Source organism: Xyrauchen texanus, chromosome 8 (genome assembly GCF_025860055.1).
Source record: "Xyrauchen texanus isolate HMW12.3.18 chromosome 8, RBS_HiC_50CHRs, whole genome shotgun sequence".
NCBI classification, from domain to species: Eukaryota; Metazoa; Chordata; class Actinopteri; order Cypriniformes; family Catostomidae; genus Xyrauchen; species Xyrauchen texanus.
The window spans coordinates 11,510,594-11,523,289 of NC_068283.1; the positions used below are offsets into that span (position 1 = coordinate 11,510,594).

At 36.7% G+C, this 12,696-nt stretch overlaps 1 pseudogene; it reads right to left on the minus strand.

Annotated features, from left to right (window-relative positions):
• Positions 1-12,696, minus strand: part of LOC127648402 (protein sidekick-2-like) — a 117,335-nt pseudogene that overhangs the window by 34,888 nt on the left and 69,751 nt on the right.

The following is a 12,696-nucleotide window of genomic DNA, read 5'->3' on the forward strand; positions in this document are numbered from 1 at the left end:
AAAAAATTAAAATTAAAACTAAAATAAAACATGACTGTGTAATAGTAATGAGAATCTAAATAATTGAAAATAATGGACCATCAAACGTAAAACATCTGGATGCATTACGGTAATGGCAATGTACTTAATCTGCATGATAATAATGTCACTTTGCAAAGCATCTTATTGGTTCTAAAAACAGGCTTCATTTCCTTTAAGTAAACTCTACTATTGTAGACCTGGACATGTTTTCATGAGATTCAACCTCACACTGACTGACACAACTGCTGCACCAACTTTGATTAGTGACTGTGAAATTGAAAATATTGAGTTGGAGCATCAAGGTGGAGTGTCTGTATCCTTACCCGCCTCTCCCACAAACACTTCCTGGGGTGAACTGGTGGGCCCCTCCCCTACAGCATTATACACGCTCAGTCTGATCTCGTAGCGCTTGTGTTTATTCAGATCTGAACAATGGAGAAAATATGCACACATACACTATTCAATACCACATGAGAAAACCTTAAGTGGTGCTTAAACATAATGATCCAGGCCCAATGAAGTGAGATGTAGTGAGTGAAAGTCAATGACAGTGTGGAGAGAAAGAGCGCAATCAGAGACAACAGACGTGCGAGGAGAGATAAATGAGTTGGGCTCTCATGTGGGCAAGTAAACGAGGTGTGAGAAAGAGTCGTTACTAGAGTTCAGTGTTTGAGTTTTGCAGGATGAGGGAATAGATGGGTGGAAAGCAGTTTGTGAAATAACTTATAACTGAAAGTAGCAACAAAACAACTACATAACTACATTTATCAGTAGTGTGACAGAAGTTGAGGCATTTTTTGCTTAAAAACAGAGTAACTTTTCCAGCAACAAGCAGTAGGTAGATTACTTCTGAAATGTGGCACTGATTACAAATGACAAAACTAAAATGGTCAGCCTGATCTCATGAACAATACTTGACTGTGGCAAAACTTTTGCAAAACAAAATGATGTGCCTTATTTAATGTTTGGCTGCAGATTCCCAGTAAAATGTCCAGCGGGGAGTGCCAAAAGTGAGTGAAATGGTGTTGTAATCAAATTAGGTTTTAAAAGGTGAATACTAGATGGAGGATTTAATGAGTAAAACGTACCTCCCCAACCAAAAATCTGAACCTACACCTAAATAATAGTGATCTAAAAGCAAATGAGAGGTGAACAAAACAGACATCATTACCCTAAACCAACAACTAAACCTAAACGATAGTGTCCTAAAAGCAAATGAAAGGTGAACAAAACAGATATCCTTACCATAAACCAACACCTAAATCTAACTGATAGTGTCCTAAAAGTTGAAGAGAGGTGAAAAAAACAGACATCCTTATCCTAAACCAACACCTAAACGATAGTGTCCTAAAAGCAAATGAGAGGTGAATAAAACAGACATCCTTACCGTAAACCAACACCTAACCGATAGTGTCCTAAAAGCAAATGAGAGGTGAATAAAACAGACATCCTTATCCTAAACCAACACCTAAATCTAAACGATAGTGTCCTAAAAGCAAATGAGAGGTGAACAAAACAGACATCCTTACCCTAAACCAACACCTAAACCTAAAAGAGTGTCCTAAAAGCAAATGAGAGGTGAACAAAACAGACATCCTCACCCTAAACCAACACCTAAATCTAACCGATTGTGTCCTAAAAGCAAATGAGAGGTGTAAAAAACAGACATCCATACCCTAAACCAACACCTGAATCTAACCGATAGTGTCCTAAAAGCAAATGAGAGGTGAAAAAACAGACATCCTCACCCTACACCAACACCTAAACCTAACCGATAGAGTCCTACAAGCAAATGTGAGGTAAACAAAACAGACATCCTTACCTTTAAATAACACTTAAATCTAACCGATAGTCCTAAAAGCAAATGAGAGGTGAACAAAACAGACATCCTTACCTTTAACTAACACCTAAATCTAACCGATAGTGTCCTAAAAGCAAATGAGAGGTGAACAAAACAGACATCCATACCCTAAACCAACACCTAAACCTAATCGATAGTGTCCTAAAAGCAAATGAGAGGTGAATAAAACAGACATCCTTACCGTAAACCAACACCTAACCGATAGTGTCCTAAAAGCAAATGAGAGGTGAATAAAACAGACATCCTTATCCTAAACCAACACCTAAATCTAAACGATAGTGTCCTAAAAGCAAATGAGAGGTGAACAAAACAGACATCCTTACCCTAAACCAACACCTAAACCTAAAAGAGTGTCCTAAAAGCAAATGAGAGGTGAACAAAACAGACATCCTCACCCTAAACCAACACCTAAATCTAACCGATTGTGTCCTAAAAGCAAATGAGAGGTGAACAAAACAGATATCCATACCCTAAACCAACACCTGAATCTAACCGACAGTGTCCTAAAAGCAAATGAGAGGTGAAAAAACAGACATCCTCACCCTACACCAACACCTAAACCTAACCGATAGAGTCCTATAAGCAAATGTGAGGTGAACAAAACAGACATCCTTACCTTTAAATAACACTTAAATCTAACCGATAGTCCTAAAAGCAAATGAGAGGTGAACAAAACAGACATCCTTACCTTTAACTAACACCTAAATCTAACCGATAGTGTCCTAAAAGCAAATGAGAGGTGAACAAAACAGACATCCATACCCTAAACCAACACCTAAACCTAATCGATAGTGTCCTAAAAGCAAATGAGAGGTGAAAAAAACAGACATCCATACCCTAAACCAACACCTAAACCTAACGGATAGTGTCCTAAAAGCAAATGAGGGTGAACAAAACAGACATCCATACCCTAAACCAGGGGTTCTCAACCTTTTGCAAGCTGGGCCCCCCCAAAGCTGGTTCATTGCAGTTGGGGCCTCAGTGCCCCCCCGCCCCGCGCTTTATTGTTGTTATTATTATTATTATTATTATTATAATAATTGGCAGTAGCACCAGACTTCTAATGTGAGCTTGCAGGCATTATTATTATTATTATTATTATTATTATTATTATTATTATGAGTAGTAGTAGGCCTATCATCATTACTAGGCTATTGCTATATAATTATATGAGGTTACATGCTTTATTGTTGTTATTATTATTATAATTATTATTATCATCATCAGTAGGCCTATTATCATTACTAGGCTATTGCTATAATTGGGAATTGGCACCAAACCTCTGATATTAATTTATGCTTTATTATTGTTATTATTACTAGGCCTAATAGTAGGCATCATCTGCATTTTTTACAGAAGCTTGCTGGTAGGTGATGTTAATGTGAGACCTGAGCCTGCTTTGCCTTGCAAAGATCCTCAATTCTTGGCTCAATGTTTGATAAACATAGCCTCAAATCATCCTCGATTTGTGCACGATTGCGGTATTTCGTTTTGAGTGCAGTCATTTTTGAGAATCCTGCCTCACACAAATATGTTGACGCGAAAGGAATGAGAATCTTCAAGGCGACGTCACAGAGTTCAGGGTATTCCTGCATCATGCTGCCCAGAATGACGAAAGAGGGCAGGAGCTAAAGAGTTCCTTCAGTCTACTGTCACTCTTCAGCTCAATAAGCCGTTCCTGCATATCAATTGATAGCTCGTTTGCTGTGCACACAAACGGATCTCGAACCCACGCAAAAGAGCGATAATCCTCTTTAAAGTATGTCGCAAATTGTTTTCTCATTGCTGACAGGTGCTCAGACGCTGATTGAAATAGGGAGGAGAAATCGTGTGACGTGCCTGCATCAGTGATAAAGTCTGCAAGGCTGGGGAACATGTCGCAGTTCCCTCGACTGATGCGGCCATGCCAGAGGTCTAGTTTTTGTGTGAAGGCGTGCACTTATATGCAAAATATGAGTTTCGCAGCCTTGCAAAGACAGGTTGAAATCAAACAAATGAGCGCCGTTTTCTAAAGTCTATGAGCGCAGCACACACAAATAAACTAAATTAACATACTGCAGTTAAATTTCAAAATGTGGTGTTTTTATATTTATAACATTTGAATACAGTTCAGCAACATACATCACATGACCTGACGACCAAGAGAGCTGACAATTGACCATCACTTAATTTACCATCACCTCACGATTGAAAATGTGACACTGATTTCATATGACAGTTCAACAAACAAGTTAATAATATTAAGTCACTTACATTTTAGACGAAATAATGACTGTTTTGGTCTATTTTAGCAGCGAAAATAGATCCGATGAATCCAAACAAAGATCACAGCATAGCCATAGCGCATCTCACAGCAATACTCAATCGTGTTTGGAATGATTCAGTGTTGTGAACGAATCGGTTGAGTCAAAGATTCAATGACCCATTCACAAACATCTGTCTCATTCTTGATGAATCGGCCGTTTGAACGACTCAATGACTCGCTTAATGAAACCGCTTATCACCTGCATTTGCACTCACTATCGACAAACCAATCAAATTTGTTCAAAACTTTTTTTTTTAAATCAGTCCAAACACATTTTAATTTTTATTCAGGAGTTATGTATATACAAAACTATAACTTTTTATGACAGTAGTTTAGTGATAAAAAAAAATGTGCACAAAATTTGTATTTTTTTCCAGTTTTTTTTCCCTTCCATCGTAGCCTACTCGCGCCCCCCCGGGAGAGTGTCTGCGCCCCCCTGGGGGGGCGCGCCCCACCGGTTGAGAACCACTGCCCTAAACCAACACCTAAACCTAATCGATAGTGTCGTAAAAGCAAATCAGTGGTGAACAAAACAGACATCCTTATTATCGGATCCGATATTAATAATTTTTGTAATTATCTGAATCATTATTTTGTCTGATCTGATAATGCATTCCATTGGCTCTGAAGCCACCGCCTCTCCCTGAAATGTTACTGCTTGTAGTCTGGCTCACTGTCCAGCCCATAGTATTATCATTATATGTCACAAGTAAATGGCCAATCAACAAAAAGCAAATGAGAGGTAAATAAGTCTCCATACTTATGGGGGAGAGGTGGGAAAGAGGAAAGCAGTGAGAGAAAGATGCATGAGAAGACGAGCTGTTTTCAAAGGTAAGAATGCAGATACTGAAGTTGCAGTAAACATCACAATACTCTATGCCAGCGGTCACTAATTAGCGGAACTCTGTCCGGGTCTGGACCCCAGATTTGTTACATCCGGACCGTGAGACATCATGACAATGGTTGCCCCATCTCACAGTTTCTACACTTTAGGTTAACAATGCGACAAAACAACAGAGCTGTGCTTCAGGGCATAGATATCTTTGAATATGCTTCATTAATGCCCTTTTGTATTCCACACACATTGCCTCTCTCCCCCGGCCCGCAACATGAGGTGCCGCATAGAAGAGCTGCAGACGTGGTTATTTCAACGACAGTAGACCGTAGCGGAGAAATACAGTGAGAAGCAAAATAGATGGGTGTCAAAGATAAGGACTGATTTAACAAAGTACTCGCCTGTATGAGTTGATGTTTCTACATGTTATAGCTGATGATGGCATCGATAGTGGTAGATAGCTAACCAACATTAGGAGGTTTAGCAAACGTAAAATCAACTTTGCTAGCATTAAATCTTTCACCTCCATTGTGAATAAAATCCTGTTAACCCCTTTCTGTACTTGACTAAACGGGCAAGTCAGCAAGCTACTTGAAGAGTGTCAACTCCAATAATGTTGATTCTTGTCTGTTAACACATGTTAATACATAACATTCTGTTATGAACTGTTTAGTTCATTATTTGTATATATTTGAAATTTCAGAACAAAAGAAATGCTGCAGGAGCTATTTTAGGTAATCTAATCAGATTTTTTATTACTTGTTGCGTGTGCCTATTGTAACATTGTCTTGTTACAAAACGCATCCAAGTGAGCTGAATAATAATCAAAAACACCCACCTAAAACATTGAATTAAACATTGGGAAATCTGATTCATTTTAGTGAATTGGTTTATTTGGATAGTTCATTTATATACATAAAAAAAATATATATACACATACACATACAGGTGTATGCAAAAGTTTAGGCAACCCTGACAATTTCCATGATTTTCATTTATAAATAATTGGGTGTTTGGATCAGCAATTTCATTTTGATCTATCAAATAACTGAAGGAGACAGTAATATTTCAGTAGTGAAATGAGGTTTATTGGATGGACAGAAAATCTGCAATATGCATCAAAACTAAATTAGACTGGTGCATAAATTTGGGCATACCCAACAGAAATATTACATCAATATTTAGTTGAGCCTCCCAGAAATAACAGCCTCTAGACGCTCCATATAGCCTGTAATGAGTGTCTGGAATCTGGATGAAGGTATTTTGGACCATTCCTCCTTGCAAAACATCTCCAGTTCAGTTAGGTTTGATGGTTGCCGAGCATGGACAGCCCGCTTCAAATCACCCCACAAATTTTTATTTTTTTTTTTTTTTATTGCAAATTAACAAAAGAGTAACACATACAAGGGAGTGAGACACATATACAATACAGAAGAGAGAAAAAGCACAAAAACAAAAACAATGAAATACAAAACAGCCCAACACAGTCATCGATAAAGTGGTGTATGTAGACAGATGAGATCCTTTCTGTGACGCAAGTATAGATAGGGGCAGTCCGGTAGTATCAGTATATTTTTAGTGAGGGTATTAATCGCCCCAACAATCACAACAACAACAGCAATATATTAATATTAGTGGTGATAGTATCAATGATAATATTTATAATGATAATTCATGACAATAATAGTCAAGTCAAGTCAAGTCAAGTGGTTTTTATTGTCGTTTCAACCATATACAGTTAGTACAGTACACAGCAAAACGAGACAACGTTCCTCCAGGACCATGGTGCTACATAAAAACAACAAAGGACCAACATAGGACCACATGAGACTACACAACGAAATAAAATACCTATATAAACTACCTATATATACCTATATAAAGTGCACGTGCAAACATGTGCAAAAAGTACAGGACAGTACAACAAATTACTGACAATGAACAGGACAATAGACAGTGCAGCGCCGACCAGTACTCAGTAGTGCAAAAAGATGACAGTTTCTAAAATGTAAACATAACATACTATGAGATAATGTTCTATGCACATAGCAGTTATTGAGGGAGCAGACAGTTATAAAGTGACAGTTATTAAAGTGCAACTCAGGACACGTGTGTGTCAAACCAGTCTCTGAGTATTGAGGAGTCTGATGGCTTGGGGGAAGAAGCTGTTACACAGTCTGGCCGTGAGGGCCCGAATGCTTCGGTACCTCTTGCCAGACGGGAGGAGGGTAAAGAGTTTGTGTGAGGGGTGTGTGGGGTCGTCCACAATGCTGGTTGCTTTGCGGATACTAGGAGCATTAGCTCTAGCAATCTATAATAATAATAGTGACAATAGTACTAATAACAATACATTTAGGTCAGTCAATAATGTCACCGTACCTGCTCTAAACTCTAGGTCAGGGGGCTGATCCACAACTGCCAGTGAGCTCCACACAGATACCGACACCTCTCCTCTATTTAATATTCGATTCCCCTCACACGCCAGCGACACCCAACCCCGTGAGTTAAGCTTCTAGGCTCCATTGAGGTGTCCTCTTTAAAAAAAAAAAAAAAAAGAAAGTACGCGGGGCACCATAACAGGCACCTCCAAACCAAGCTCCCTTAGTCTGTTTGTGACCTGACGTAACCAAATGTTATGGGTGGTTGGCCCTCTTACCCCCTTCCTTTTTTTTTTTTTTTTCCTTTCCTTTCTAATCTTTTTTTTTTCCCATCTTTTTTTTTCCTTTTTTTCTTCTTTTCCTTTCCCCCCTTTCCTTTCCCCCTTTTTAATTTTTCCCTTCCATGGCTTTGAGCAAGGTGTGCACTGGTATCAAATCAATGATTCTTTAACACGAGGGAGGGATCTGGCCAGAGGCAGTGAAAGGGAAGGGCCAGTCAGTCCAATCACTGATTCTGTAATGATTATGCCAACAGGATATGCCAGTTGCACCCACCAACAGCACCTAGAACAGACGCCCGACCCAGACCATTTATATTTTTAACAAAATGTTATACATATTTATACGTAATATTTTCTGAATTGTCATTTATAGAGAAAGAGAGAGGAAGGGAAGACTAATCATTCTATAATAATAATAATAATAATAGTATCAATATCATCATCCCTACTACCACCATCTTTGATAAAAATAAATAAATAAATAAATAAATAAATAAATAAAAAAATAGCAATAGTATGCAGATTTTAAATAAAATAAAAGTACAGCTTATCGAACATTATACATATACATGTATACATACATACATATGCACACACATACACATACATGCATGTATACATACACACATACCTACATATACATACACACGCATACATACAAATAGATACATATACATATATATATAAAGGGCATCTATACTGAATAACTGTAGTACTGTACAGTAATGATATTACTGTAATATCATCAGTAGTGTGGTTGGGAGAATCGTTGGTCCGGTTCCAGGTTATTGATTTATATGAAGATGAGTTAGGAATGGTTTCCAGATATCAAGAAATGTAGATATAATATTCTTGTTAGTGTATGTTAGTTTTTCTAATGTGATGTACTCTATTAGAAGATTATTCCAGTGAATGATATGTATACAGTTTTTGGACTTCCAGTTTTGCAAAATTACTTTCTTGGCGATAGTTAGAGAGATGAGGAGGGGGTTTTTGTATTTGATTGGGAGATTATCAACTTCCATGCAGTTATTAAGTAAACAGAGTGACGGAGATGGAGGGATTCCACAACCCATGATAACGGAGAGTTTTGTGGTCACTGATATCCAAAATGAGTGAACTGATTGACAGGTCCATAGGGCATGAAAATAGTCATCTGTGCTCCCCAGTGTGCACTGTGAACAAATGTCTGTGTCCCTCAAGCCCATTATAAACATCTTTCTTTCGGTGATGTGAATCCTGTGAATAATCTTGATCTGTATGAGCTGGAGGTTAGTATTATTAGTCATCGAGAATGTGTTGTTACAGATTTCCTTCCAGAGGTCGGTGTTGGGTGAGAAGGAGAAGTCTTTTTCCCATTTATTCATGGGTATTATAATTGTTGTATCATTATTTAATACAAGTTTATGTAGTTTGGATATTAGTTTGTTGGTATTAGTGATTTTCATTAAATCTTCCATTAACTGAGAGGGATGAAGTGGGTTATTAATTATGTTAATCTTGGATTTAACTATGGATTTAATTTGTTGATATTGTAGAAACTGTTCTCCCCCAAGACCGTACCTCTGGACTAATATTTTAAATGATACGAATTGGTTGTTTTCAAATAAGTGATGGAGATGAGTGATTCCTTTTTGTTTCCAAGATGGAAAATTGATCGGTTTATTGCATAATTGAAAATCAGGGTTGAACCAAATGGGGGTGTATCTACATGATGTTAGTGGTGAATTATTAATTTTGTTTACTTTCCACAAGGCTGTCAGAGTTGATGCAATTGTAATATTATTAAAATAGAGCATTTTCTTAATTGATTTTGGTAGAAAGGCAAGGTCTGAAACTGAAGTATCTTTGCAATGGTTTTGTTCTAATTCCATCCATGAATTATTATGATTATTTTTATGAATCCATTTATATAAATATTGTAGCTGGTTTGCTAAAAAGTAATATTGAAAATTTGGAGATTCTAGGCCGCCATGTGATTTTGTCTTTTGTAATTTTTCCAGTGAAATTTTAGGTGTTTTATTTTTCCAATAGAAGTGAGAGGTTAATGAATCCAGTGATTTGAACCATTTATCGGTGGGTGTTGTTGGAAGCATTGAGAACAGATAGTTGACTTGTGGTAAAGTTTTCATTTTAACTGTAGCAATGCGACCGATAAGTGATAGTGGTAGGTTAGTCCAGCGTTTTAAATCATCTCCAATTTTTTTTAAAAGTGGGGTATAGTTGAGATTAAACAACTCTGACAGTCTGGAGGAAATGTTGATACCCAAGTATGTAATGTTGCCAGTGTGGAGTGGAAGAGAAGAATCATGAGCTGTGGAATCCCAGGCACCCTCTGAAAGTGGTAATATTGTTGATTTATTCCAGTTTATTGTATAATCAGAAAGTTTTGAGAAAATATTGATAATTTTAAAGGTTTCTTTCAATGACTTATAAGGGTTTTGTAAACATAACAACAAATCATCTGCATAAAGACAGATCTTATGTTGTGTATTGACGTTTTGTATTCCTTTGATATTATCATTTTGTCGTATTGCTGCTGCAAGTGGTTCTATAAATAGGGCAAATAAAGAGGGAGAAAGTGGGCATCCTTGTCTGGTCCCTCTGTGAAGTGTGAAATTTTGTGATGTAATCCCATTTGTTGTTATTGTGGCCCTAGGTGAAGTATATAATATTTTTATCCAGTGGATGAATGACTCTCCAAAGCCAAATCTATGTAGAGTATTAAAAAGAAATGTCCAGTTAACTTTGTCAAATGCTTTTTCGGCATCAAGTGATACAATTATTGTTTTGGTATGATTTTGTTGGGCAAGGTTAATTAGGTTGAATAATCTACGCATATTATCTGAAGCATTCCTGTGTTTAATAAAACCTGTTTGATCATGGTGAATTAACATCGGGATAACTGTTTCTATTCTAGTAGCTAATGCTTTGGTAATGATTTTTAAATCTGTGTTCATTAATGAAAGAGGGCGGTAACTAGAAGGGTGCATTGGATCTTTGTTTGGTTTTAGCAAAAGTGTCATAACCGCCGTATTCATGTGTGTTGGTATTGTCGAAGTAATTTTAATTTCTTTAATAACTTTGAGGAATAAAGGAGAAAGAATTGACCAGAAGTGTCTATAGAATAAAGCTGGTAGACCATCAGGTCCGGGTGATTTGTTATTTGGCATTTGGTCTAATGCTTTATGGAGTTCAGCATGAGTGAGAGGTGTATCTAATGCATTTGCCTGTTCTTTTGACATTGATGGTAGCTTTAATTCTTTTAGAAAATGTTCTATTTCTGCTTCATCTGGATTGCGATTAGAAGAATATAATTTTTGGTAGAAAGTTCGGAATACATTATTAATTTCTTGTGGGTTCTGGGTTATTTTATCTAAATCATCGTATATGGATGGAATAATTGCTTTTTCTTGTTTACGCTTTAGTTGATTTGCTAAATATTTACCCATTTTGTTACAATATTGGTATTGTTTGTATTTGAGTTGTTGGATAATAAACTTAATTTTTTGGTGTTTTTTGGTTTATTCTGCTATCGAGTTCAGCTTTAAGACTGTTTAGTTCAGCATTGTATTTGTTCACTAGGGCTGGTAGAGTAGGTATCTGTGAGGAGTTTAATTCTCTGTTCCAAGTTATTTTCCAGCTGTTGTTGTTGTTTTTTCCTGTATGATGAATATGATATTATTTTTCCTGTAATTACTGCTTTGCCTGTTTCCCATAATAATGATGGTGAAATCCCAGGAGAGTCATTCATTTCCAGGAAGAAAGCCCACTCTTTCTTAATAAAACTGTCGAAGTCAGAATCGCGAAGTAGTGAAGTATTGAGCGCCATCTATTGGGGCGTTTAATAGAGGATTGAGTATTTAATGAGATGTAGATGGGAGCATGATCGCTGATTATGATTGGATGAATTGAAGTTTCTATTACATGTTGGGTTAGTGAGTTACTGATGAGAGAAAAATCAATTCGGAAAAGGACTGGTGAAAAGAAGAAAAATAGCTATATTTTCTGAGTGAAGTGTTATTCATTCTCCAACTATCGCCAAGTCCAAAATTAGTCATATATTGTTTGATTGTTTCAGTAGACTGGCAGGTTCTTGTAGAATTTGATCGGTCCATTTGTGGGTTTATAACAGTATTGAAGTCTCCAGCAATAATAATATTATTTGTATCGGGTAGTAGTGAGAAAAAATTATGAAAGAAGGATGGATCATCATTGTTTGGTCCATAAATATTAGCTAGTGTGTATGTTATATGGTTAATGGATACATTGATGATGACAAATCTCCCTTCTGGTTCAATAACAGACGTGTTAAGAATTAGTGGGATATTTTTATTTATTAATATTGAAACTCCTCGTTGTTTACTATTGTATGTTGATGAGAATATGTTGTTAAATTGATTAAATGTTAGATTTCCAAGTTCTGATTTTGATAAGTGTGTTTCCTGTATAAAAGATATATCAGCCCCTAATTTCATCAGATGGTTAATTATTTTAGTCCTATTTGCCTGGGTCCGGAAGCCACGCACATTCCACGATACCATTTTAAGTGTTTGCATGATTGTTGATTAAATGTCTAGAAAGAGATAATGATGATAATAGTAAAAACAAAAAAAGAAAGAGACTGTAGGCTATACACATGTAGAGTATACATATAAACAAGTACAGAGTGACATAGTGAGACAGAATAAACAAAAGCATAAGGATCGGTGGATTAAGATCCACGTATCCGTTTAAAGAAAAGAGAGAGGGTGGTGCATCATATCAATATATAGGCTAATCTGACAGTCGCAGATTGTTCGATGTTATAGCTACTATATTAAAAGAGCCATGGAGTAATTTTTGAGTCATGGTAGAGCTGTCCATCGATAAAAAGTTTGTCCACAATTATATTTGCACGTTTATTGTTTTGTCTGTGTTTTTTCATCATGGGGTAGAGAATTTTGCGCCGATTGTTTATTTCGCGTGGAAATTGATCATTTAATCCGTAATTGGTTCCTTTCAGTTCTTTGCCT